The 27,677-nt window shown below is 38.0% G+C and overlaps 1 protein-coding gene and 1 pseudogene across 1 annotated transcript in view; one reads left to right on the forward strand and one right to left on the reverse strand.

The window, feature by feature from the left end:
• Window positions 1–27,677, reverse strand: part of TENM1 (teneurin transmembrane protein 1) — a 785,963-nt gene that overhangs the window by 510,592 nt on the left and 247,694 nt on the right. The window lies entirely within an intron of this gene.
• Window positions 17,779–17,892, forward strand: LOC123851236 (U4 spliceosomal RNA; annotated as a pseudogene).

Genomic DNA, 27,677 nt, shown 5'->3' on the forward strand with positions numbered 1-27,677 from the left:
TTTAGACCCAGATATTTCAACATCCCCCCCCCAGAGTTTTCTGTTCTGTGTTCTGTTCGCCCAGAGACTTGACTCTACAGTCCATGACACATTGGCATGCAAACCAACGAACAATTTCATGCTGTTAATGAAGCCATTACCACTTATATTTGGGACAATGGCTTAACCTCTTCCAAGTGGTTCTGCTTTCCAGAAGGGAACAATAACTCTACCCAAAGAAATGATTTTTCAAGGCTGGGAATCCCAGGCACTGTGTTAAGCTACATAGGGAGCCATTTGTGGCTGGGATTAGGGAAGGGAACTCCATGTCACCCATCACCTAGCACTATATAAGTGGGCTCCTACTCCACCTGTGTGAATTCAAACAAGTAACTACAGAGTATGAACCACCAAACAAGCTGGATATCCCGGCCGTAGAGGCCACCGTGCCTCAGGGCAGCTCTAGGACAACCACACAGACAGACAGTTAGGCCTGTGAGTTGACAAAACAACTTGTACCCACAGCATTAAACAACTGTAATTCACTCTAAGCCTAGCAGAGATCCCATTGATTACCACTATAAAAGAAATGCTATAAAATTTACAAATATAGAGAAAGAACTTAACATAATGCTGCAATGGTGCACCTTATATCACAGAATACTAATAACTTTTATATTATAGAAATACATTTTAATAATGCTGTGCTTAAGAATAATTATACTTTGAATGCTTTTCATGAAAGAGATCTTTTCCTGCACCCCCTTCAGTATTATCACTGGATTTTCACTCCTAACCAATATTAGCTTAATAAATTATTTGGATTTTAAAGGCTATAGTGAGTTATAGACATAACTAAAACATGGACTTCTAAACTGGCTTGCATGCTTCCACATTGGCAGAATTTAACTACCATTATAAATTACTTGTTAATTATGCTGTTCATATTTTATATGTATACTTGAGGCTTTTAACATGTTTAGCGTTTTTCACGGTTTTTCCTGCATAAAGACTCACTGGATCATATTTTAAAATGGAAAAATAAAAGAGTTAGTGTGCAGTTTTGATTACCATTTACATGGTTGCTAAACCAAAAAAAAAATAAGCAAAGCAAAGAACAAACAAAAGAAGAAAATTCACTGAAATATAGCTAAGGCTGTCAAATGAATAGTTAGAAGCTAAAAGGAAAATACAAAGGTTAAGACTGAATTTTCAGCATTGGATCATAACTTTGAAATTGGAGGGGGCTTTTCATGCTATGTGATCTAGTGAGTTGCAAATTTAAATACCCGCATGGCCCAGGTAGGTAATATACATGAGTGGAGTGGGTCAGGGATGGCCTCATGGATTGGTGAGGACCATGGAGAACCAGAGAGTACCTGTTCTGTCTAAAAGAACTGTGACTGCTCAGCTTCAGCTGGTATTGACATGAGAGAATGGAGGTCTGGGGTGCCAGGTTTCCCACGCTTTAAGACAATTTGGAAATCAATAATTGTATATGAAATCTCTTACTTTTAAATACTGATAAGTCATTCACTTTTAAAAATCTTACTCTCTTCAAACATACAAGACATATATAATGCATGGCACACCAGATTTAAATTTCTGATAAAGTCCAATATTATTACTTTGCAGAAAGGAATATAGGAACATAGACTAAATCACATAAGGGCTGGCCACATGTAGTAGAAAGACCATGGGATTTAAACTCAGGATCTGAGTTCCAAGCCTAACTCTATTATGCAGCCACTATATAACTTTGGGCAAGTTTCTTAAGCTCTCTGAGCCTTAGTTTTCTTCTCCTCAAAATGAAGAAAATAATACTTCTTGCATAGGATACTTGTAAAGATTCCATGAAATTAACACATGGGAAGTACCTACAGTGGATCTTGACACATAGAAAACATCCACTCTTTTGGTCTTAATTCATTACTCTGTGTCCTTACCCTGCTTTATTGTTTTGCAACAGCAATTCTTGGTACCTGGAATTATATTATGACCAACTCCTACTAGAAAATAAGTTTCATGACAGTAGGGAATATTTGTTTTTGTGGGGTTTTTTTACTGCTCTATTCACAGCCCTAAAAATATTTCCTGATACATAATAGGTATTTAATAAATATATGCTGATTTCATATATTTACATGAAATCATATGTATATATATATATATAAATGGCTCATATATATACATATGATTTCAACAAATGGTAATGCCTTGATTCCTTCCCTTTAACAAATGAACAAATCCAAGTACATGTATGTGTCTGTTGTCCAAGTTCATAAAAACAGTTAATACTGTACCTGGAACTTGAATTCCTTTCAAGTTTCTTCTCCAGGATTATTTCCATTGTATTATTGAAGTCTGCCAAAATTATGCAATGTTCACCATGAATATAATCTTTTAGGTTTTATGAGAATGCAACCTTTGACAGATGAAGGCTTTCAAAGGCAATCTATTCCTCACACTCCTACTGGATTTGAGGGTTAAAGGCCCTTATAGTGTTCTTTTTCATTCTTCTAGGCTTTTCATCCTGACAAAAAGTCTATTCACTGGCTTTATGAATCATAATAACAATTTTACATATATCTAGCATATTGTATTTAAAAATACTCTCAAATGAACACTCGTAACTATAAATTTCAATTGAATCTCCCATCAACCTTGTAAAGTAGATGGGGCTGGAACTATTTTCCTCACTTTACAAAGATCAGAGACATCTAGTACTAAGCAACTTACCTAAAGTCACATTACGAATAGCTAAAAGATCTAGCAATAGACTATAGCTCTAAAGTTGATTTTTATATCCACAGGACCTAGCCAAGACTTTCCCACTACAGCCACCACTACTGTATCCTACACTCTGGATTCTCCCTTCCCCTCACCCCTTACATAGAAACTCACCTGTCCTAGGTCCTACTTCTAATCCTGGTTACTACTTATACCTCCCCCTAATTTAATATAATAAACTTTACTGATCAAAGCCCAGTGAATGATATAAAAGTGAACAAACCAAGGATCTGCCCTGAAGACTTTTCAGTCTTAAGTGTAACATTAGTTTTAGTTTTGTTAAAATATATGTCTCTTGCAAAAAGTGTTATGCCTTAAAGGACTATATAAAGGAGGGAAGAGGGAAAGATGCTGGTGCTAATCTAATATAGTGCTTCTCAACTCTGGCTACCAATAAGAATCCCTTGGAAAGCTTTGGATTGATCCCAAAGCTTGAATTAATCTAGAGTAAAGTCTTAGCAGCAGACCTTTTGAAATAGATATCCTAATGTACAGCCAGGGTTGAGAACCATTGTTCTAAAGAAAAGATATGCTCTAGGGAAAGAACTGAGGAAGACAAAAGACAAATAAGTAAAGATATACTTGACTTTCTTTTTCCTTACAGTGTCATTTAATTAACCCACTCTTGATATCAATTATCTTTAAAAGGTTTTCATTGGAGAAGTAGCTGCCCTGTGTCCTCACCTCCAAATTTTCTTTTAAAGAAAAACATTTCCTTTTTTCAAATCTAGCAACCAGTTTTCCTTTGATGATGATATAAATCTAACCAGGTTTATACTTACAAAGTTGGACAGGGAAATACCCAAGTATATGAATCAAAACTGAAATAAGGAATTGTCTCAATGCTTATGTATAGTTCTGGTAAAATCTGGTTCACATCCTGAGTTCTCTGCATTGCCCATCTTTTTATTCTAGCTTGTCGTTATTTGTGATGGCACTTGGTTGCCCTTCTATTTTCAGCTACATTCTGGGTTTTAGGTCATCCACCTAAATTATTCTGGTTTGCTTATCATTTCCTTTTAAAACACATTGTTTCTCCCAAAAGAAAATGCCACCTTTTTATATGCCTCACTTTTCCTACAATAGAAGTTGCCAAACTATTCCATCAGTTTCAGATGGAGAAAATCTGAGAGGTTGTTCTAATAAAAAATAATGGTAATTCCTAAAAGAACATTTGTAGAAACTGAATCAAAACTGACAGCTAGAGATTTTCTCCACTGAGGCAAGTGCATGGTCCCTCTAACAATGGAATCTAAGACTTGGTTGGGAATGGCCTGCATTACTTCTTTGAAAAGTGAGACTGAAGTTAAATATGTTCTTCTATAGCTATGGTAACATTTGAATACCATTCCCTACCTTCTCTAATCCGTCCTGTATATCAGTATCATGTTCATCTTCTTAAAAGGCTCCCTTAATGATCATTCTATATTCCCACCCTACAACAATCAATGGTCTTCATTTCTCAGTATATTGAATTCAAAATATGTGACCTAGTTGTCAAGGTCCTTTGATAATCTGGCCCTACCTAACTCATTCTGTACTGATCTCAGACATGTCTTCCATGCCAATCATGCTTATCTCCTCGAGAAGAAGGTATGAAATACCAGGTTTCTTCTCTTCCTTCTTTTGATTTATTATCAAGGTAAACAGATCTCCTGTTTGTTTGTTTGTTTTTTTCCACTCTGTCTCTTTAAATTCTACCTATCCTTTGAGTTATGCTACCATTTCCAATTCCTTCATGAAGACTTCCCTAATCTATTGCTCTAATTGACCTCTCCCTTTTCTAACATCCTAAAATACTCACCACCCCCTAACATGGCACTTGATTAAATATAGCCTTGTCACTATTTTAGTTTCTTTAAGTATGTCAGCCCTGTTGCTCAAACTAGACTGTTAAGTATTTGAGGGGATTGTGTATGACTATTTTTATATCCCCCTTGTTTCTGGCTTGGTGCTAGGCACATGGTCAAGACATAATTAATATTTGTTTGCTACTAACTGATTGCTGGTGTTTTCTAGTAGCCTGAGCCTATATACGCTGTCAGTTCTGTCAACAGAGGCTGTGAAATTTCTGCCAGAGATTATGTCTGCAAAAAAATAAGCCTCTGGCATAAATTGTGATAACCGCCACTAGAGAATTCACCTGCAGGAAAGGGACCTCAGGCATATTACTTGGTGCTCTAGAAGGCTCTTATGCCAGGTTTTCCACAGTCATAATACAGGTAAGCCATGTGCTAACGTGATGATGTGAGTCTCTTAAATAATTCATTGTAAATCTCTACCTACTTAGTTTTCTGACATGGCCTCGGCATTCTAATTGCCAATAGGCTATGCCCTAGAATTACCATGGATTACAAATATATGGAAAAATTGGCCATACTCTAGAAGTCAAGAATTTAGCATATTAAAGAAACACTTTATTTTCTGTGAAAACTCCACTTTCAAATTTAAATGTTCTATTTTATTATGCATGAGCAAAATAAGTCCAAGGTTTCACTGAAAAATCCATTCAGAAGGTAGAGAATTTAATTCCAGATCTAGAACTATGAATCCTTCTCTTTGAACACAGCCTCTCTCTTATTGTACTCCTTTCCTCACTTAACTTACTATTCACCTAGAGTGTTTCCCCCTTATCCATGGTGGATACATTCCAAGACCCCCAGTGGGTGCCTGAAAACATAGTACTGAACCCTATATAACTATGTGTTTTATTGTACATACATACCTGTGATAGAGTTTAGTTTATAAATTAGGCACAGTTAGAGATTAACAACAATGAGTAAAAATGAAGTAGAACAATTATAATAATATAATAAAAGTTGTGTGAATATGCTCTCTCAAAATATTGTATTGTGTTCACCCTTCTTATGATGAGGATATGAGATGATAAAATGCCTCTGTGATGAGATGACATGAGGGGAAAGATGTAGGCACTGTGACGTAGTGTTAGGCTACTACTGACCTTCTGATGATTTTTGTCAGAAGGAGTACATTTATTTCTGGGCTGCAGTTGACTGCAGTTAACTGAAACCATGGAAAGCAAAACCATGGATAAGGGGGACCTACTATACACTGTAACCTAACCTAGCCGTATTCTCCAAGTTTCTCTGTTTCTGTTTTTCTCTGTCCGTCCCCATCTCTCTTTTTCCCTGTCTCTCACACACACATATACACACACACAAACTCACACATACCCACTTTACCCACTTCCCTAGCTAGACTTAAACCCATGGTCATACATTTGACACTTCAAGAATGTATTTCTTAAGGGGCGCCTGGGTGGCTGAGTGGGTTCACTGTCCGACTCCTGATCTCAGCTCAGGTCTTGATCTCAGGGTCATGAGTTCAAGCCCCACATTGGGCTCTGTGCTGGGTGTGGAGCCTACTTAAAAAAATAAAAAATAAAAAGAATGTACTTCTTTAAAACTTATATTTTCTTGTTCCCTTATTCTTCCACTCATTCTACATTGACAGAGAGTAAAAATTAAACAAATAGCAACAGTTACTATTATTATTGTCATATAACTCTATGGGAAGACAAGCTTGTTTTCTGCATTGTTCACTCCCTTGTTGAAGTCCCTGAGAACTCTCAGAGAAAAGCTCTCACACACCATTCATTCCTCTGAGGCTCTCACTAAAGATGCCTACCTCCTTCCAATTGTGACAACATATTCATTTTATACACCCCCCCGTACCCAATTGGTACTCATGTCTCACTTACTCATCTGATGCCTTCAAAAAGCACCTAAGTCTTTTATCTGTGTGCATTTTGTCTCTGTCAGTCCATCTTAAGTTCCAGAACACTTGATTCCTTAAGTATTAGAATGGTATGCTGACTTCTTTTGTATCTCACCATGGAACCACTGTAAGGGTCCTACACACTGTGAGAGCTCAATAAATGTTATTATACTAAGAGCCGAAACATGCCTGAAAGTATCCTTTTAAAGCTAACCCTCAAATAACTACAAAATGCCCAAGGGAGCCCAACAGAGGAATATAGGTAAATCTGAGCAGCAGAGCTTATTAAAAATGATCTGGGCCTACAGTTTTTCCTGGACTGGATTTTTCCTTAGGCTTAGGACATGTCCTAATTCTCTCGGCTGCTTTAATCATGTAGATATTAAACAATGTGGGGGCATCAAATAGTCCTTTAGAGTTACGAGAAGTACAGGCTATGAATAGAAACAAGGGAGGATGAAAGCCAAGCATGTGGTGACTGGCAGTCCCAGCAGCAGGTGCCTTGACTGAGGATGGACCCCAAGATCTACTGGAAAATGCAAAAATCGAGAAAGCCAAAGCTGTCACAGAAGAAGCCTTCAAAACTCAAATCCAAATCAAAAAAGGGCGGCAGACGTTCATGGAGGCTTTTGAAAGGAAAATGTTAAGTTTGTCTGAATTGTAAATGGAATCCATCTGAAGACATATTTTCCCTTTAAAAAAAATCAACCTAAAATACAAAAGCGAAAATATCAACAATGACAATAACATTTCGACAGCATCTAAAGTCCAATGAAGGAGGACTGACAGCCAAGCCTTTTTTTAAAGTAATGGTAGCCAGGAAAGAAGATGACGGGCTGTAAGAATTCACCACCTGGAGAAGGGAGTTACCTGGGGAGTGACAGCTGCCGTAGGAAAAGTAGAACAAACACACCTGCTGTCAGGCACACCTGTTCTTTTCAGGGAAAGGAACCACAAGGCTGAACCAGCAGAAAATGCCTAAGAGCAGGCGAGGATGCCTCTTGCAAGCCTTAAATACTGCCCCTGATTCCTCTGGAGTTATTTCCTTGGCAGGAATGACTGCAGAGTCGCCACATAAGATTCCATGGAAGTCTCTCAAATTTCATAGTCTCTCAAGTTCATTTTCTGGCAGATAGAAGGCAATTCCTTAAAGAGCCAAGTAGAGGAGGGAGGCAAATATTTTCTACGGCCTACGCTGGAGAAAGGAGAGAAATTATTACGTGCTATATTAAAATATTACTTAAAAGGTATTGGATCTCAGGTAGCATGAGGCCTGCTGTGACTGGTAGTGTAGATAAAGGTAAGGGGGAGAGAAAATACATCACCATGCCCCCCTTCCTCTCACGCTTGCCCAAGGCCCTTCATCACCACAGGAAGTGCTTGGCCTTTAAGTGTAGATGGTCACTTGTGAACACACCGTAATTTCTGGTTCCACAGAGTTACTACCTGGTCACTGATGCTTGCAAAAGTCGAATTCTGAGCTTCCACAGTCATCCAGAGAATACTGCAGCCCCATGAAAATAAATCAGACCAAAAGGGCAAGATAGCTCTATAACAGATTAGCTATACTAGCTTTGTAAACGCTCACAATGTGCTACAGGAAAGCCTGCTGCCAGCAGATCAGCCAAACTAGAGTTCAATATCAGTGGCAATATTTTGTCCTGCCTTATAAAAAAAATGATATAGTAAGGGATGGAACTAATTGAGGAAGTGGCAATAGTGAGATAGAAGGAATTTTAAATGTAACTTGTGTACAGCCCAAAAATGGACTACTAAAATCCAGTATTTCTGGGCACCTATTAGGTACTCTATGTTAGGTATTGTAAGAAATTCAAGAGCCCTTTACATCAATACAATTAAAAGTATTTGCAGTCCCAACCCTTACAAACTTACTATTTCATTGGGGAGACAGGATTTTACAACCAATGCTTAAGCCAGTAAATAATCAACTGCAAGACCGTGAATGTCAGACAGTAAAAACCGTAAGGGTTCGCAGAAGGCAGTGAGCAATATATGCTGAAGTCAGGAAGGAAGACTTTATCAAAAAAAGGAGACTTGAGTTAGACCTTGTGGGATGGATAGGATTTGCAAATGCAAGAAAGAATCCCAGAAAGAATGTTTGTAACTAAAACTCGAGGGAAATATGAGATTCCAAATATGACCTTCAGCATGAGTCACAGTTCCTATGTTTACTCTGGAGTATAAGAATCAGTGTAGGTATTCTTATTAATATGGAAATGAAAGTCCCTAGAGATTAAAGTGAAATAAATCATCACAATTCAGGTGGGTTTTCCCTAAACTTGCATATAATTCCAAACAGAAAAATAAATTTTAAAAATTTTTACTTTAATTAAATTTCAGGCATCTCTGCACACTTAGGTTTAAGATCACAATCAGTGCTGGAGTAAAAAAAATCCCAAGAGGTGCCTCTGAATGGGCTCCATAATAAAGTCACTACACTTGGTGAATTCACCTTCAAATCAATCATAAATTCTATTTAAAAATAATCCCAAGAGTAATCTTAAAACCAAATCCTCCAACTCCTAGTTCCAACTCTTGATTATCTATGTGGTAGTATGACAGAAAATTAGCCTCTGGTTTTCATGCAGTCCTCCTCGGAGATTTTTACCCTGGGGGCAGCAGTATTAACCAGTCTGTACTTCACCTTTTTTTTTTTTTTTCTTTTCAGTCAGCTGCACTTTCATGAAGGTGTTAATAAGCAGTGAAAAGTCCAAACCCAACAGCCAAAGAGAGAAAGGAACACACAATCCACCAACTGTGAAAATCCTCTTTCAACAACCCAAAGTTGTGAGCATTTGGTTCACCCAACAGAACATGTCCATGACTTCAAAGAGGATAAATAAATCTAAAGACTCATGAAGGTGCTAAGAACAATCTTGAGTGATTTCTCAACTTATAGACAATATTTAATTCAGTATTTCAAAGAGTATTTTAAAAGAGGGATGAGATATTATCTACTGTTGATATTGAAAAGGTGTTTAAAATCCTCATTAATGTTCTACAAATCCAGAATTTGTTAAAATTCCAAAAGGCTTTGTTAGAAATTTACTATTAGTGAAAAATGCATGTAAAAGAAATTAACTGCAAAATTAAAATTTAGAGAGGAAAAGCTTACGCTATTTAAAATAAGCTTTTACAAAGCATTTTAAAGACACACATTTACATTCCAATAATTGGTAATCACTCTTATCTGTTAATTAAAAAGGACACCAAAGAATCTCTAATTGGCCACACTGTATTTACCCAATTTAAGTTCCTCTGCATTTTGAAATCACTGTGACATATTTTACTCCATAATTTTTATATAGCTCCACAGCACTATGTATACTATTTTGCACAATATATTTCTCACAATAATATTTTCACGTTATCTCATACATTTTTTTATATAAAAAAGAATACTTGCACATGGTAAACATTTCTAAAAGTATAAGAAATATAACATGAAAAGTGATACCTCCTTCTATGACTCTTCCTAAGTGCTACTGGAGGTAACAATTAAGAATATTTGTGTATCTTCTATGCACACACACACGTGTTTGCGTATGTGTATGCCTTTATCTACATGGATCAAAGTGTAATGTGTGTGTATTTGCATGTATGTGTGTATGTATAATATATTTCAAATGAACTATAAAAGTTTCTGACATAGACAATTCTATATTTTATTTTAACAATACAGCATCTTGGAGATGTATCTGCCTACATACTATTTAATGGCTGCATTGTATTACATTACATGGAAGAAAGGATTTTTTAACCAGTCCTTACTGATGGAGATTTAAGGTGATTTCCCTTTTTTTTCTCAGATATTACCAAAATCATCCCCTGAAGAAATTGCATGGACTTGCATTGCATAAGAGCGTGTGACTGTATTTGAGAGTAATAAAATTGTGATTCTTACTAATATATTCAAACATTTCAGATGAACTTCTTTTTAACTTGTCTAAGTGAGGATCTACTATACAATTCTTTCCTTTGATTTTGAAGGCACTGCTATTACTGTGGCATAATTTGCTCTCTTTGCTAAAGGTTTCAGCTCATTTACTATATTTGTCATTGCAGGGAGGGGAAGGAAAGGGAAATGCTGTTGTTCTCTGCTTTTGAATTCTTTTTGCTCACTGACTACCGTAGACCCCCTTATCCACGGGGGATACATTCCAAGACCCCACTGGATGCCTGAAACTGCAGATAGTACCGAACCCTATATATATTGTTTTTCCTACACATAAATACCTACGATAAAGTTTAATTTGTAAATTAAGCACAGTAAGAGAATAAGAAAATAGAACAATTATAACAATACACTGTAATAAAATTTATGTGCATGTGGTCTCCCTCCCTCTCTCTCTTTCACTTTCTCTCAAAATATCTTATTGTCTTTACTCACCCTCCTTTTTGTAATGATGCAAGATGACAAATGCCTAGCTGATGAGATGTAGAGATGTAGGGAATGATGTAGGCCAGGCTACTATTGACCTTCTAATGGTTTGGCAGGAGGATCACCTGCTTCCTGACCACAGTTGATGACAGGTAACTGAAACCATGGAAAACGAAACTGCGGGTAAGGGGACACTGGTGTATATGGTTTGTGAGGAGCTGCTTTTTCTACTGTGTACAATACTAGAAATAACAGTGGCAAAACAGGTAGGAAATCAGTGGTGTAGCCGAAGAGAGAGTCAGTCTGGCAAAGATAGGAGCAGAGAGCTATGAGACAACCAAATATAAGTGAACTTTGAATATTCAGCTCTTTCATCTTTGCCCTAAAACACTGGTACGTCCAGCGGAAGAAAATGGAAAGTTATAAATGGTTTAGGAGATAAGAAAACGTGACTACAACTATTCTTTTGAATGATTATACACTAAATGTTGCCTTATAATGTTAAATAGTCTGTTGAACTGCAGATACCATTTATTTTTTTAAAGATTTATTTATTTATTTTAGAGAGAGAGAGAGAGAAGGTGGGGGAAGGGGCAGAGGCAGAGGGAGAGGGAGAGAGAAAACCTGAAGCAGACTTCCTGCTGAGCACGGAGCCCCATGCGGGGCTCCATCCCAGGACGCTGAGGTCATAACCTGAGCCAAAATCAAGAGTCAGACATTTACCTGACCGAGCCAGCCAGGCACCCCTGCAGATACCACTTACTGAAGGATTGCCTCACGTTATTATATTGTGAAATAGGGGGGGAATAATAACAGCAGAATCATGGTGTGACTCAATCTCTCTGGGAATAAAATATTCTCTTATAAGAGGCGGGCAATTCAGAAGATTAAATTAATGCTTTGGGGCACCATCTAGACTGTGCATTCACAGGGGCACCTGGGTGGCTCAATTGGTTAAGTGTCTGCCTTCAGCTCAGGTCATGACCTCAGGGTCTTGAGATCGAGCCTTGCATCAGGCTCCCTGCTCCGGGGGAGTCTGCTTCTCCCTCTGCCTCTCCCCACTGCTCGTGCTCTCTCTTTCTCTCTCTCTCTCTCTCTCAAAAAAAAAAATATTTTATTTAGAGATAAATAAAAAATAATCTTAGACTGTGCATTCACAATTTACTTACAGTATTTGAAAACAAAAAAGTAACACTGGAATTGATTATTTGGAGAGGTCACTTCTCTCTGAGTCTAACTCCCCATCTGTAAAACTAGGTGCCTATACAGATCTTCCTTGACTTACAATGGGGTCACATACCAATAAAACCATCTTAAATTGAAAATACCGTAAGTCAAGAAAAAATGCCTTTAATACACCTAGCCTGCCAAACATCATAGCTTAGCCTAGCCTACCTTAAACCTGCTCAGAACACTTACATTAGCCTATAGTTGGACAAATTCATCCAACACAAAGCCTAGTTTATCCTGAAGTGTTGAATATCTCGTGTAATTTATCAAATACTGCACCAGAAGTGAAAAACAGAATGATGGCTTGGGTGCAGAATGGTTGTGAGTGTATCACTTGTTGACCCTCATGATCTCGTGGCTGACTGGCAACTGTGGCTGCCGCTGCCTGGCATCACGAGAGTGTATCGGACTGCATATCACTGGGAAAAGATCAAAATTCAAAATTCCAAGCATGGTCTCTACTGAATGCATATTGCTTTTACGCCATCTTAAAGTCAAAAAAATCGTAAGTTGAGCCATCGTAAGTCATGGATCATCTGTACTAGATGATTTCTAATAGCTCTTTCACTTCTATAATTCTGACATTATGGACACATTCGATTATCATACTGCACAGCAATAAAAATACTCTGTGGTCAGAAAAATATGAAAATGTTCCTTTTCAGATTTGTCTTAAGTCCATTATAGATACTATTTTTTTTTCTAATCAAGATAGTCTGGAACGCCTTTTGCTCCTCTGTGCCTGGCTAGTCTAGATATTACTTTTGAACTGAACTCAGATGTCTTATCTTCCAGGAATCCTTCCCTGAGCTTTCCAACCTCCTATTTGAGTTAGATGTTCCTCCTACTGTTCTTATCACACTGGATTTTAAGTTATCCAGGTTTTTTCAGTCTCCTCAGTAGGTTGTAATAAACTCCTTACCAGCAGTGACTATGATTATTTTGTTATTCCTAGTGCTTAGCACGATACCTGCCACACTGCAGAGACTCAACACGTTTGCTGAATTAATTAAAGCATGACTGTCAAACCACTCATCAATTATTTTTATGGTAGAAACTTCTGAACTTGATACATCATTGGCTGGTAAATGAAACTACTGATTTCTATTCTCAAAATGAAAATGTTTAAAACAGAATTTTTGATTTATAGCCTAACACCCATTTGTTTCTTAGTCTTCCCCACATTAGTCACTCCAGCCAGAAACCTGATTCATTCTTGATTCTTCCCCCTCCCTACTCACTCAAATATAACCCAGAATAGCAAGTCTCATAGGTTGTGTCTCCAAATATATCTAGATTTAGTCCACTTCCCTCTAGCTGCACCTCTTGCATGGACCTCTGCAATAACTTTGCAATTGACCTCTCCTATTCTTTTTCATATTCCCCATTCATTATCCAAACAACAGCCAAAGTAATTTTTTAAAGATTTATTTATTTATTTTAGAGAAGGGGGAGGGGGAGGCACAGAGGGAGAGGGAGAGAAGCAGACTGCCCGCTAAGCAGGGAGCTCAACACAGGGTTCCATCTCAAGACCCGGAGATCATGACCTGAGCTGAAACTGAAAGTCCATTGCTTAACTGAGTCACCCAGGCAACCCCGGAGTTATCTTTTATTTTTTTAATTTTTAAGGATTTTAAAAAATTTATTTGCAAGAAAGGGAGAGAGAGAGCACGAGCAGGGGGGAAGGACCAAGGGAGAGGGAGAAGCAGACTCCCTGCTGAGCAGGGAGCCTGACGCGGGGCTGGATCCCAGGACCCCGAGATCATGACCTGAGCCAAAGGCAGACACTTAACCAACTGAGCCACCCAGGTGCCCCTGCGAAGTTATCTTTTAAATACGTAAAGCCTACTCCTACCCCTGATTTAAACTCGTCAGTTATCTCCCCATTCATTACCCTTAAGAGAAAGACTAAAATCTTTAGCATGGTCTACAGAGCCCTAGGTCTAGGTCTCTTCCTATCTGCCCAGCCTCATCAAGTACCACCCTCCCTCTCCCTCTCTGCACTACAGACACACTGGTCTCCTTAAAGTTACTGAAACATACTGAACTCTTTCACACCTTAAAGACTTTGCATATGCTGCTCCCCCAGCTTGGAGGGCTCTGTCCCTGGTTCCTCACATACTTGGCTTTTTCTTATCCTTCTTACCTCAGTTTAAAGATGGTTTCTTCAGAACAGACACATGAAAAAGTGCTCAATATCGCTTGGCATCAGGGAAATCCAAATCAAAACCTCAATGAGATACCACCTCACACCAGTCAGAGTGGCTAAAATGAACAAGTCAGGAAATGACAGATGTTGGTGGGGATGCGGAGAAAGGGGAACCCTCCTGCACTGTTGGTGGGAATGCAAGCTGGTGCAGCCACTCTGAAAAACTGTATGGAGGTTCCTCAAAAAGTTGAAAATAGAGCTACCATATGATCCAGCAATTGCACTACTGGGTATTTACCCCAAAGATACAAATGTAGGGATCTGAATGGGGTATGTGCACCCCGATGTTTATAGCAGCAATGTCCACAATAGCCAAACTGTGGAAAGAGCCAAAATGTCCATCGACAGATGAATGGATAAAGAAGATGTGGTATATATATACCATGGAATATTATGCAGCCATCAAAAGGAATGAGATCTTGCCATTTGCAACGATGTGGATGGAACTGGAGGGTATTATGCTGAGCAAAATAAGTCAATCAGAGAAAGACATGTATCATATGACCTCACTGATATATATATATGAGGAATTCTTAATCTCAGGAAACAAACTGAGGGTTGCTGGAGTAGAGGGTGGGGTGGGAGGGATGGGGTGACTGGGTGAGACACTGGGGAGGGTATGTGCTCTGGTAAGCGCTGTGAATTGTGCAAGACTGTTGAATCTCAGATCTGTACCTCTGAAACAAATAATGCAATATATGTTAAGAAAAAAAAAAAGAAGAAGGTAGCAGGAGGGGAAGAATGAAGGGGGGAAATCGGAGGGGTAGACGAACCATGAGAGACGATGGACTCTGAAAAACAAACTGAGGGTTCTAGAGGGAAGGGGGGTAGAAGGATGGGTTAGCCTGGTGATGGGTATTGAGGAGGGCACGTTCTGCATGGAGCATTGGGTGTTATGCACAAACAATGAATCATGGAACACTACATCTAAAACTAATGATGTAATGTATGGGGATTAACATAACAATAAAAAAATAAAAAAAAATAAAGATGGTTTCTTCAGATATGCCTTCCCTGAACATATTAAGTAGATCCCTAGGCTTATCCTGTTATCCTCGAACAATATACTCTGTTGGTTACCTTCACAGCACTGTGTACTGTCTCTCTCCCCTAGTAGACCATAATAAGCTCAATGAAGGCAGAGTCTATGTTTGTTTCTTGTGGCACATAGTACAGTGCCTAGCACCTAATTGGTATTCTGCTTCTCTATATATTTCTGGAATGTAATACAAAGCAGATGCATAATAGATACTGACTGAGAGTGCTAATAATGATGACGCTGTCTTTGGGGCAAAACCAAAATCATGGGGGAGAGGCGCTCTTAATAAGTAGATCTTTAGTGGCAAGTCACAACTCTTAACACGTTCTATAACTATTTAGCACTTATCCATGACACCTCACCATAAAAACTGGCAACAGCCACTGAAAACATTCACCCATTTATTGACTCATTCATAATAATATACAAATCATATAGTAGTATGGAATCAATAAAACAATGATTATCTATCTATAGAACTATTGTTATCATAAATGGATGGATCCAATTAAAAATAAAATGGAACTTTTATTATTTGTTTTTGTATTTTGGCAAGTTATATTTATGTGCCTTTAAACTCCTCCACAGGTATATTTTTATCCTTCCTGTCTAGACTCTATACATGGGAAAATAGTGTCCACAGATTTTATTTTATTTTTATTGCTCCAAGAGTGCCTATTGCAATGCTCAGCAAATAAATGATGCTCATGTCAGTGCTTCTCCCTGAATTAACAGACACAGACCATGAGCTTTTCCATTATGAAACTCAACTAAGATTCAAATGGAGAAAATCCCTGAGAAAGGACAGAGGAAATACAGATAAAAAGATACTAATGAGAACTGGAAAGTTAGTCAGTAATGATGGGCACAATCACATTAGGAGAAGCACCATCATGTAGCATCAAATGCATATTCACATTTAATCTGGGGGTGGTACTAGGTTCAGCACCATACGTAGTAAGTTTGTTTATCCCTTCTGGTAGCTTACCATCCAAGATGCTGATTGTACTATAAGGGACATAAATAATTCAAAGGGCTATTCCTCATACTGCCTCATATAACAACTCGATGGGCTATGTCATTGCAATATATTATTTGTTATTGAACTTCCTTATTTTCATTTGCCGAGCTGATTTTTATCAATACTATTACAGCTTCTTTTTATTTATAGCTTCTATTAATCTTGACCGTGTATGTTTGCATTAAAGAGTTGTCTGAAGTGTTTCTATTAAAATGATTAACATTTTTTTCACTGAAATCTAGCCAAAATATTAAAGAAAATACATTGTGCTATAACTCCATATATATTGGTGCAAAGAAAATCATAATTTAATTCTGGTTATAAACAACCCATTCTCCATATTATAAAAATGTTTGGACTGGGGTGCCATCCCCAAAATAGCACATCAATGAGAGAGAAAAAACAAAATTTGGAAGTTATCCTCCTAAAGGTAATAATACCTTCATGATTTCAACTGGGGTTCAAATTATAAGGACAAGCTAGTAATTCAAACCATTTTCAATAAGAAAAAGGAACTTAAGAGTGTCCTCATTGTTTTTTTTTCTGCCTGTGAGATGTCAAGTATCTGGTTTACTTAAATCGTTCAACTTTCAATTGGTTGTTTCCCTATCACATAAACACTGCCTAAAACCGATCTTTACAATGAGCAAGCCTGTGATATGTGTAGATGACTACTGCAATTTTGGGTTTCACAATAGCCACAGTAAATGATTTGCCTCTAGCAACTCCATCTACTTACATGTCAAGAGGGGAACTTGGTTTAATAAATCTGAATTGGTTCCAAAATGGGAAGTGCATGGGGCGGGCAAATAGTGAGAAATATGGTAAAATGGAAGGACTATTTTTGAAATCTCTTTTCTTCATTCAGAAGACTACTGAGAGTTTGTAGAATTACTGAAAAGGGTGGAGGCTGCATTTGTGGATTTCTTAGTGAACATAATCTCTCCACAGATTCCTGGCTAAATTGTAAAACTGCAGCATTCTGGTAAGTAATTGTATATAAATCAATGCTCAAATGAAGGCATTCTGTAGAAGTTGTATGCACAATAAATCACCATCTGTACTTGGCCCTTGGAGTCTATTTGAATGCCCATTCAGTCCAAGGCGGCTGGCTAGATATGTCATTGATTTTCTTCTTCAGTGGCATCCCTGGGAAAAAAGCCAATGTTTAATAATGGAAAAGATCACAATTTAAAAAGCGGGTGGAGGGGAGAGGGTATTTTGAACCCACATCAGCAAGTTTCTGGAAACTAGGTATTCACAGACTTGGGTTGAATATAATTCAATATATAAAAACAAATACTCACCTGAATGAGAAAGGGCATTATAATACCTTTGACTAGGAGGTCTCACTCTGAAAATGATATCCTAGCTTTGCGCAGTGGCAGTATCGTAGCCAATGAGGTTTATCCGAGGCGCGATTATTGCTAAATGAAAATGATATCCTACACTTCTACCTATTGGATTTTCTCGTGGCCATAAAATCTACTCTTCAGCTTTGACAAAGCCCATGACAGCCCCCTCCTAACTTCAGCCCTTTCCTATGGTGGTCATGAATCCAAGACCAGTCATTTCAACTAGTCTCTCAGCAACACTACCTTTCCCTTCCCCTTCATCTTTCCACGTGACCTGTCCTGTCAATTCTGGAAGAGGTCTTACCTTGTTTTCCACTGTTTCTGCACATGGGCTGATAAAGAAACTCATGTTACTGTGCTTAATATCCCTTTCCTAGGAATACTGTCCTCCATCCAAATGGTTACTACAAGAATTGCCATTTGGTTTAACTGGACCAACCCCACAGGACACTCCTTATTGTGGCCTACAAAGTCCTATGGTGATCTGGCTCTTGCCTATTTCTCTGACCTCATCTCACACTACTCTCCCCTTTACTCATGAAAGTCCAGCCACAGTGACCTTCTTTCTATTGATTAAATATGCCAAGTTCATTCCCTACTTAGGGCTTTTGCACTCGTTCTTCCCTCTGCCTAAATGCTCTTCACCAGACTCTTCAAATAGCTGGCTTCTTCTTGTGATCTAGGTGTCGGCCATTCAGATTTCCCTGCAGTAGACTCCACCACCAGTTACTCTCTATTATAAACCTATTTTACTTTCTTCAGAGGCTATATCAATAACCAGAAACATTTTGTTTATTTATTATCCATCTCCCTTTACTGAACCATAACCTCCCCAAGCTAAGAACCATGTCTGTGTTTTCACCACTATGTCACCAACAGGTACAACAGGAACCGGCACACCGTAAGCACTCAATAAATACAGGTGGACTGATGCAATGAATTGCCAGAGTTAATCAGTTCATGTGTGAAAACCTGACCTGAGTTTTATCCATCAAGGTACATTTCACAGATCCCACTCCTGGTCATGACTGATGGACCCAGGAGTGGGCCACTGGACCAAGCAGGGATAATCAGAGTCCTTCTTAGTATTTTAGGACTGAAGCCTACAGAACAGAATTCTTCTATATCGGGGTGGCTAGGACTGTAGGAGACACTCCCGAGGCTTTGCTGGCTGTATTTCTCACTGTGTACATAAAAGAAAATGAAGCTTAAATATAAAGACCACTAAAAAGATTTTGAGACTCTACTGATAATATTTGATTCACTAGAGCTATGTTATGAGACATCATGAACACCCTCAATTATCCCTCCTTCTCTCATGTTGCAGAGACTAAACCTTCCATCTGTATTCTGGATCATAACCCTTTAGGCTTTTTCCAGGGCCTTGCCCCATCAGATACTACCTCTTTTTCTTATCATTTAAAATTTTCTTTCTTCATTAGTCCACTTCCCTCATTCTACAAGCATTCATCCATTCATACTTTATTCATTGCTACTATGGGAAGTACAGGGCTAAGCCAACTTACATATGCAATTTATTTTCCATCCATAAAACAAATAAGACAACAAAAATTCTTTCCCAGAACCTGTTGCCCCTGTCCTTGGTTATCCCATCCCTTCTCAGTCAAGAATATTAAAAGTCTATACTTAATATCTTCACTTCTTTCCACTCATTCCTCAACCCACTGGAATCTGTCTTCTGCCTCCATTATTATATTAAAAACTCTCTTAGATGTCAGCAATTGACACCTAACTGCCAAATCTGGTAAAGATTTCAGAGTCTTTACTAGACTTTTCTTTATATATGATATTGTTATCCCCTCTTTCTAGATTCTTTCCTTCGTTCTTGACCGTCTTGATTCTCCATCTAGTTCTCTTAACTACTCAGCAGGTTTTCTGGACTCCTCTTCCTGCCAGTGTTAAATGTTGGTATGCACCATGATTTTGCCCCATACCTTCTTTTTTCTGTGTTCTACACTACACATGCTCTTCCTATGTGATCATGTCCAATCTCACATATCAGTTTTGCATCAACAACTCCCAAGTCCATTTTCTAGCACCATTATCCAAGTTTACATATCTAACTTCATATTAGGTATTTTTCACCTTGACAACCTATGCCCCTGCAAAGTTATGTCCAGAAGAGAATATTTTTTTTTTCTAAAATTTCACATTGCTAGCTTCCCTACCTTGATTGCTAGCAACCCTCTTCACTAACTTACCAAAGATGGAAACCTGCACTCCCTTCTTTCCTTCATCACCCACATCCCATCAGCCACTAAATCCTGCCAATTCTAATTTGTCTCATGTAGGGCTCCTTGTCTTTATTTAAGCATTCAGTGCCCAAGTTAGGCCCCTCATCATCTCTTTCTCTTGAATTTTGCAATGTCTTCCTAACTGGTAAATTTTCGATGTGTCTTTTACTCTTCTAATGTATCCACCACATTGCCAAAAGAAATCACAAAAATTGTGAAATCCTCCCCAATGTAAAGGTGTGTACTTAAAAAACACCAAAGTCCACCTTGAAAATAGTACCCTCCCCCCACCACACTGGGCTCACTAAATAGTTAAAAATGTACCTTATATTGATAAGGCTGTAATTAACTAAATAAAGTACAAGTCTATTAACAGGAAGTCACTAAATACTGGTAATGGCACTGAACACAGGTAAAAAACAATGGAGAAAAGAGATGACAATGTAATTTAGAGGAGAATTAAATTCTTACCTGACTTCTTGTTACAACTTAGATATTGCTGGAGTTCAATCACTTCTTTTGAGCCATATCTACATGCAGATCAAGCCCTATATTATATGATTAGCGTATATTGGAAGTGGTTTCTGTACTCTTGTACCTCAACATAGGCATCATAAAGAAATATCACCAGTTTTATTATTTTTATTTCAAACAGATGTCAGTCTTGTCATTTTCTAAGGTCTGTTCTTCAAATGAAGAATTATAAAGAAGAATCTCAGAAATGAGTATTTCAGTTTTAGGAGACTAAGAAGGATCAGACAGGCCAGTGCCAAAAAAGAAATCATCACACAGAGATATTGTTGATTATCTTAGCAAATCTCCCTTTCCATTTTACTTTTCTTCTTTGGTTCAAAGATTCTCTCCAGAGGCAGAAGGGAGGGCTGCACATTTCAAATTATTTTTAGGACTTTGATTAACTGTGCCACAAGACCCCAGGTGACTATTAATATACTAGTAAAGGCAGTTAAAAGAAGACCTAAGGTCATTCAGTGAGTGAATGAAGCAAAATTGAAAGAGTAAGTCTTGACCCAGCAATGTGATCTTTCTAGTAGACAATATAGTAGAGGCAATCCAAAAGGGGCAAATGGGAATAAGGGACACTATCTGCACAAAAGTTTGGAAGACAAGGCTTCTCAGCATGGAATTCGGTATTAAAATAAAAGAACTTACCATGTGAACTTTCAATGCATCCATTCTATCTCAATAAAGCACAATCCTGTTATAACACAGCCCATGATTATAAGGCTACAGACATACTGTAGAGAAAAGCCTATGCCTTGAAATATGAAGGCTCAGTAAGACAAAAGCCAAAATAAAAAAGCTACCAGTTATGCTTCCAAACATCAGCTTTACAAAGGGATGCTGCTGTATTTAATTTGTGTCTGTGACCAAAAGGAAATTCTTTGAGTAGTAACTGCTCCATAAATACTTGTCCAATTGAATTATCTAATTGGCTACTGTCAATTTTTAAATGTTTAAGGAGCATTTGGGATTATACATTGATTAGCTACAAGTACTTCTCATCCAAAGAAAACTGGAAGCTCAAGCCCTAGCTTACCAGGATTTTTGCAAGAGGAGACAAACATTCATAAGACTGCTGTTAATTATGTTTCCACTTCTCATGAATTGTTTACTTTTATTATTTACCTATGTCTTGAATGGTATTGAAGCAAGCCATGTAAGTCCCTTTGTCAACTGCCAGAAGTATAATTCTCCACAATTAATCAGTGAAAAGAGAATTAAACGTTGCTTCTTTAGAATTAGGAAAAACCTGCTGCTGATAAATTGAATGCATTAAGAAATTAACATACCAGTAAATGATTGATCATTACAATTATCTGAATTTGCATTTCTAGAATTCTACTGAAAGAACTCAAAATCACTCTTCTAAGATATTTTTAGCCATACTCTCCAACTGGATAAAGTATACAAGAGATGTGCTACTTGTTATTACAATTAGAAGTTCAAGCATTTTTAAAAAAATGTTCACAAATGGACTTTAAATAAGTTAATCCAATGTATTAAAACACAAACTTCATGCAAGGTTTTACCAGCTAATTTTTTTTAATCTGGCTGATGTAGAAAAGAACAACTCACCAGTTACGTCATGAATCACAAACTATTCTAAGTCACCAAAATACTAAGCATCTTAAGTCAAAAAACTGGAGGAGAGAAGACAATTTCAAAAAAAATGATTTGGCAGCTGCAAGCATCTCTATACAAGTAGCGCATGAAAATATTACTGAGGAGTAAATAAAATAGAATAATGCCTCCCAAGAAGCACCATTCTCAGAACTAAAAACAATCACTTCTATTTGATGATAAGTATTCATAACAATAACTAATATTCATTGAGAGCTAATTATGTGCCAGACACTATTCTAGTGGGTTTGCATTAATTCAATAAACATTTATCAGATGCCTAATATGTTCTAGGCACTGTTCTAAGTACTGGGATGCAGCAAAGAACAAAATGGACAAAACTCCCTGCTCTCATAGAACTTAATTCTCATGGGGAAGACAGAAAATAAATGAGTAAAACAAAAAAAATACTAATAAGTATAAATACATGAACATTATAGTATAGAAGTATATATAATACATATAGTAAGTATACATAAATATATAAAATATAAATAAAAGTGAGCAAGACAGTATGTTGAATTGGTATTAAGTATGATGACCATAATGTCTCCATTGTCTCAGACAGTCCTGGTTTTTATCTGTGGTCCTAGTGTGATTATTCTTAGTGCACCTTTTCACGCTCAAAAACATCTCAGTTTGGGGGCACCTGGGTGGCTCAGTTGGTTAAGCGTCCGACTCTTGGTTTGGCTCAGGTCATAATCACAGGGTAGTGAGATAGAGCCTCACGTTGGGCCCAGCACTGGGCATGGAACCTGCTTATGATTCTCTCTCTCCCTCTCCCTTTGCCCCTCTACTCCCGCCCCTACTCATTCTCTCTCTCTAAAAAAAAAAAAGTCTCAGTGTGCACAATAAATTTTATAGTCACCTAAGTGATAAGTACTAAAGAGGAAAAAAAAGCAAAAAAAAAGAAGTTTTGGGAGAAGGATTATAATTTTCAATAGCTCACTGAGAAAGTGACATTTGAGTAAGGGCCTGAATCAGGTGAGAAAACAAGCCTGGTAGATTTCAAGGGGAAGAATATCCTGGGCAGACAGAATAGCAATTGCAAAGGCCCTGGGACAGAAATATGCGTGTACTGTTTGAGAAACATAGAAGTAATGTGGTTTTAGCAAGACGAATGAAGGAGTCACTAGTAGAGGATAAGCTCACAAATATAAATGAAGACCACATTATGTAGACTCCTGTATCCTGAGTAAGATAGGGAGCCACTGCAGGTTCTGACTGGGGGGGGTGGGGGGTGGGCATAATCTGTCTTAGGGGTTTTTTTTTACCTCCTTTTTTTTATTTATTTAAATCCAATTAGCCAACATATAGTACATCATTAGTTTCAGATGTAGTATTCAATAATTTATCAGTTGTGTATAACACCCAGTGCTCATCACATCACGTGCCTTCCTTAATGCCCATCACCCACTTTTAAAAGTATCATTCTAGGGGCACCTGGGCAGCTTAGTCAGTTGAGCATCCGACTCTTGATTTTGGCTCAGATCATGATCTCAGGGTCCTGGGATTGAGTCCCAAGTCGGGCTCTGCACTCAGTGGAGAGTCTGCTTGAGTGTTCTCTCTCTCTCTCCCTCTCCCTTTGCCCCTCTCCCTGCTCATGCTCTCTCTTTATCAAATAAATAAATAAATCCTTAAAAAAAAGTATCATCCTAGGGGCGCCTAGGTGGTTCAGTTGGTTAAGCGTCTGACTCTTGATTCTAGCTCAGGTCATGATCTCAGCATTGTGAGATTGAGCCCCCCGACCTTGGGCTCCATGCTGAGCATGGAGCCTCCTTGGGATTCTCTCTCTCCCTCTCCCTCTGCCCCTCCTCTCTTTCTCTTTCTCTCTCTCTCTCTCCCTCTCTAAAAAAAGTATCATTCTAGCTACTATATTGAGAATAAACTGTAGGGGTGCAAGGGCAGAAGCAGGGGGATAGGTTAGAAGACTACTGCAAAAATCAGTATGAGAAATGATAGTGGCCTGGACCAGTGTATTAGCGGAGGAAGTGGGAAGAATTAGTCAGACTCTGAATATATTTTGAAGGTAGAGATGACAAGGTTTGTTGATAAAATGGAGGAGGTGAGAGATCACACCAAGGTTTTTGATAAGAGGACTTGGAAAGAAGAGCTGTCATCTAAAATGGAGAAGATTAAAGGAGAAGCAAGTTTTGGAGGAAGAATCAGGAGTTTGCTTTTGAATATTTTCTCAATCAGGTTTCCTAAAAAGCAGAAGCTGAAACAAGGGACTGCGTGCAGAGACTGAATTTTTGGAAGTGATCCTCATAACAGGAATGGAGGTTCAGTAAAAGTGAAATAGAGAAGTAAGGAAAGTCAATCCAAGGGTGAGTTTTTGAGCTGGTCATAGCTATGGGCAACTGAAGCTTAATCTTACTGGGGACCCTCTGAGGAGCTTATAAAATGCCTGAAAGATTACTTGAACTCAGGAGTGGGAGGCATTCATGACTGGCTTTCTCTTATAGGTCAAGCAGTTGTCCATGGTATATTAACTCTCTCACACTTCCAGCTTTGCACCTGCTTCAGAATGGTTGAGTGGCTGCTATAGGCATTCCACACAAAAGTAACAGAACAGGCAGAAAATGAGAGCTATCTCGTGCAGCTGAGAAGAGGTATTGGTAGCGTACACATGCACACAACTGGTAGCTACAGCAACAGCTAGAATAAAAAGGTGGGATGAGAGAATGTGAGGTGAAGAACAAGAGGTACTTGGTACAGATATGTTAAGTTTGAGATGCATATCAGCCATTTAAATGGAGATGAAAAATAGCCAGCTGAATATATTAATCTGTATTTTAGGGGAGAGGTCCAAACTGGAGTTGAAAATTTTTTTGGCATATAAATGGTATTAACAACACAAGACAGGATGATATGATTGAGAGAAAAAGTGTGTCAAAGGTAAGAGAAGAGGTTCTCAGGGCCTCCAATGTTTCATGGTTGGGAAAATGAGGAGGATTGTAGGATGACTCAGAAGGAATGGTCCATGGCACAGGAGGAGACTCAGAAAAATATGATTATCCTGAAAATCAAGAGAAGAAGAAGGAGTGATCAACAAAGTCTAATGCTACTGAAAGGTCAAGATGAGAACTAAGAAAAGACCACTGAATTTAGCAATGTGGAGACCTTGGTGATCTTGACAAGAGTATTTGCTAAGAATGTCAAGGAACTCTAAGGCTTAGATACTAGAAAAATTGTTAACCTAAATGTTGGCTTTCTTGTACATATTAGTAGAGAATGAAATGAAGAAAACCATGATGCAACAATAAGACCCTGGAAAATGCCTGTCAATAAACTGACTGAAGATTGATAGACCACTTTATTTTTATTATTTTTTTTTTTGAGAGAGAGAAAGAGAAAGAGAGCACAAGCGGGGTGGGGGTGGCAGAGGGAGAAGGAGAGAGAGAATCTCAAGCAGGCGCCCCGCTGAGCATGGAGCCCGAAGTAGGGCTTGATCACAGGACGCTGAGATCATGACCTGAGCTGAAATCAAGAGTCAGACGCTTAACCGACTGAGCCACTCAGGTGCCCTGGTGGACCACTTTAATTAGGTAGAAGGAAGGAGAAAACAAAAGTCAGATGGTATGAATTTTAAAACAAGAAAGGCTGTTAAACTAAAGGCCTTGGAATAAATTGGTTATCAATGAGTAAATGAGTAAATCACCTCTGGTTCAGTTAATGTAGGTAGTTAGTACATAATGTTAGAAAGAGTATGGTCAAGAATTTGATCTTCATTCTAGACAGCTATCCTAACAAAACACACACACACACACACACACACAGTCCCATGGCCACAATATATACTTTAGTCATGCATGGCCATCTCGCAAATGTTATTGGTCTGATGTCTGATGCTAATCACAGTGAATTCCTGACATTAAAGTGCAGAAAGCTCAGGGTATTTTCCTATATCTAGGAAAATCATCCAGATATTTCTATGGTAGGTAGGGAGGATCATCTTCTATTATAGACCCATTTGAACATCAACTACTATATCTGATGGATGTCATTTAATATATATCGTGTATCAATTAAGAGCACGACCTTTAGTGTTTAGAACACATATGTTCAAGTGTCAACTGGGCCACTTACTAGATGTGTCATCTTAGAAAAGTTAAACCTTTTTCTGTAAGTCTCAATTTTATCACCTGTAAACTGGGGATTATAAATGTATCTAAATGTCATAAAGTTGTTTTAAAGGTTAAATGAGATCATGCTTAGCACAGTATCTGACACATAATAAATATTAGCTCTTATTGAAAATGAGAAAGCATGAGGATTTATTTGCTGAAATATAATTGTTTACAAGGTCCCACCCTGCTGTCTTTGTTAGTCTAGAAGCATTTTTCTGCAACAGCTTTCAACTTTATTTTAAACTTGGGAACTCACCAGAGACTGATTTTTGTTTTGTTTCAGCTGTTCAGAAGTCATCTATGAAGTTAAGCCTCTTATGTGGATTAAGTCAATAGCAATATTGATTTGGGCTTTTTATGAGCTACCAATTCTAGTTATCATAACCTTTCAAGGAAGAAAAAAAAATACCCTAGAAGATTAGAAACTCTCCCATTCTCTGAGTAGACTAAATTGCAAAATAATCCAGTGGATGCTTAGTTAGGATGGCCATCAGGATAATAAACTAAACAGCAATGTTTCCATTTATTCAAGCTACAACATCAATAGCATGTATCGCCTATAGTCTACCAACGAAGGAAAGTGAACAGATGAATTTGTTCAATTTTTTTAACAGTTCTCAAGCATTCCCAACATAAAAGACCCATTAGTATGTACAGAATTCTGAATAAATATGGGTATGCAATGACAGTAACTGAAATGATATTGGATCACAAAACCTTTCAAATGGGTTTGTGGCAAAGTCAATAGAAGGTGATGAAGGATCTGACAGGATAAAACTCATCTGCTGTTGAAGGGTCACGAAAACCCCATCCTTGAGGTCAATGCCATCAACAAGTATTAGAGAGAGTACATGTTCTAATGCTAACCTACTTTGGATAGAGTTTTCAGACCTACAGTATAACAAAAGCCACTATGCTTTTGGCAGATTAGGGCAGACTACAATTCTTCTAATCCAATTGGTTAATGTCCATGACTACAATACTGAAAAAGATGGATGTCAGGGATTTGATTTTCATCAATAGTCTTTCAGGATTTAAAATTTTTATTATCTGGCATTAATCATATCATTTTTAGCTGAGACATTCTGGAGAAGAATTGAACCGAATCCCATTCTCTGTGTTTCACAGCAGTTCAGTTGAAGGTCTTACAAACAACAGTCACTATGACAGGGCTAAAAAGTTTGTTAAGCCTGTTTCCACTACTGGTCCTCTACATAGTTAAGCTACAAGAGAAAGTGCATGGGAACTTAGAATCTTCAATGAAATCAGACTAGCTAATGTGGACATAGCATGCTCCCTTATTCCCATGCACAAAGTTCCACTTCATTCATTTTCATGTTATTTCCAGTGACACAATTTCCCAGATCCTAAGAATGGGCAAGAAATC

Source organism: Mirounga angustirostris, unplaced genomic scaffold, assembly GCF_029215605.1.
Source record: "Mirounga angustirostris isolate CCGP_5_RB_7025 unplaced genomic scaffold, mMirAng1.0.hap1 SCAF_11, whole genome shotgun sequence".
NCBI lineage: Eukaryota > Metazoa > Chordata > Mammalia > Carnivora > Phocidae > Mirounga > Mirounga angustirostris.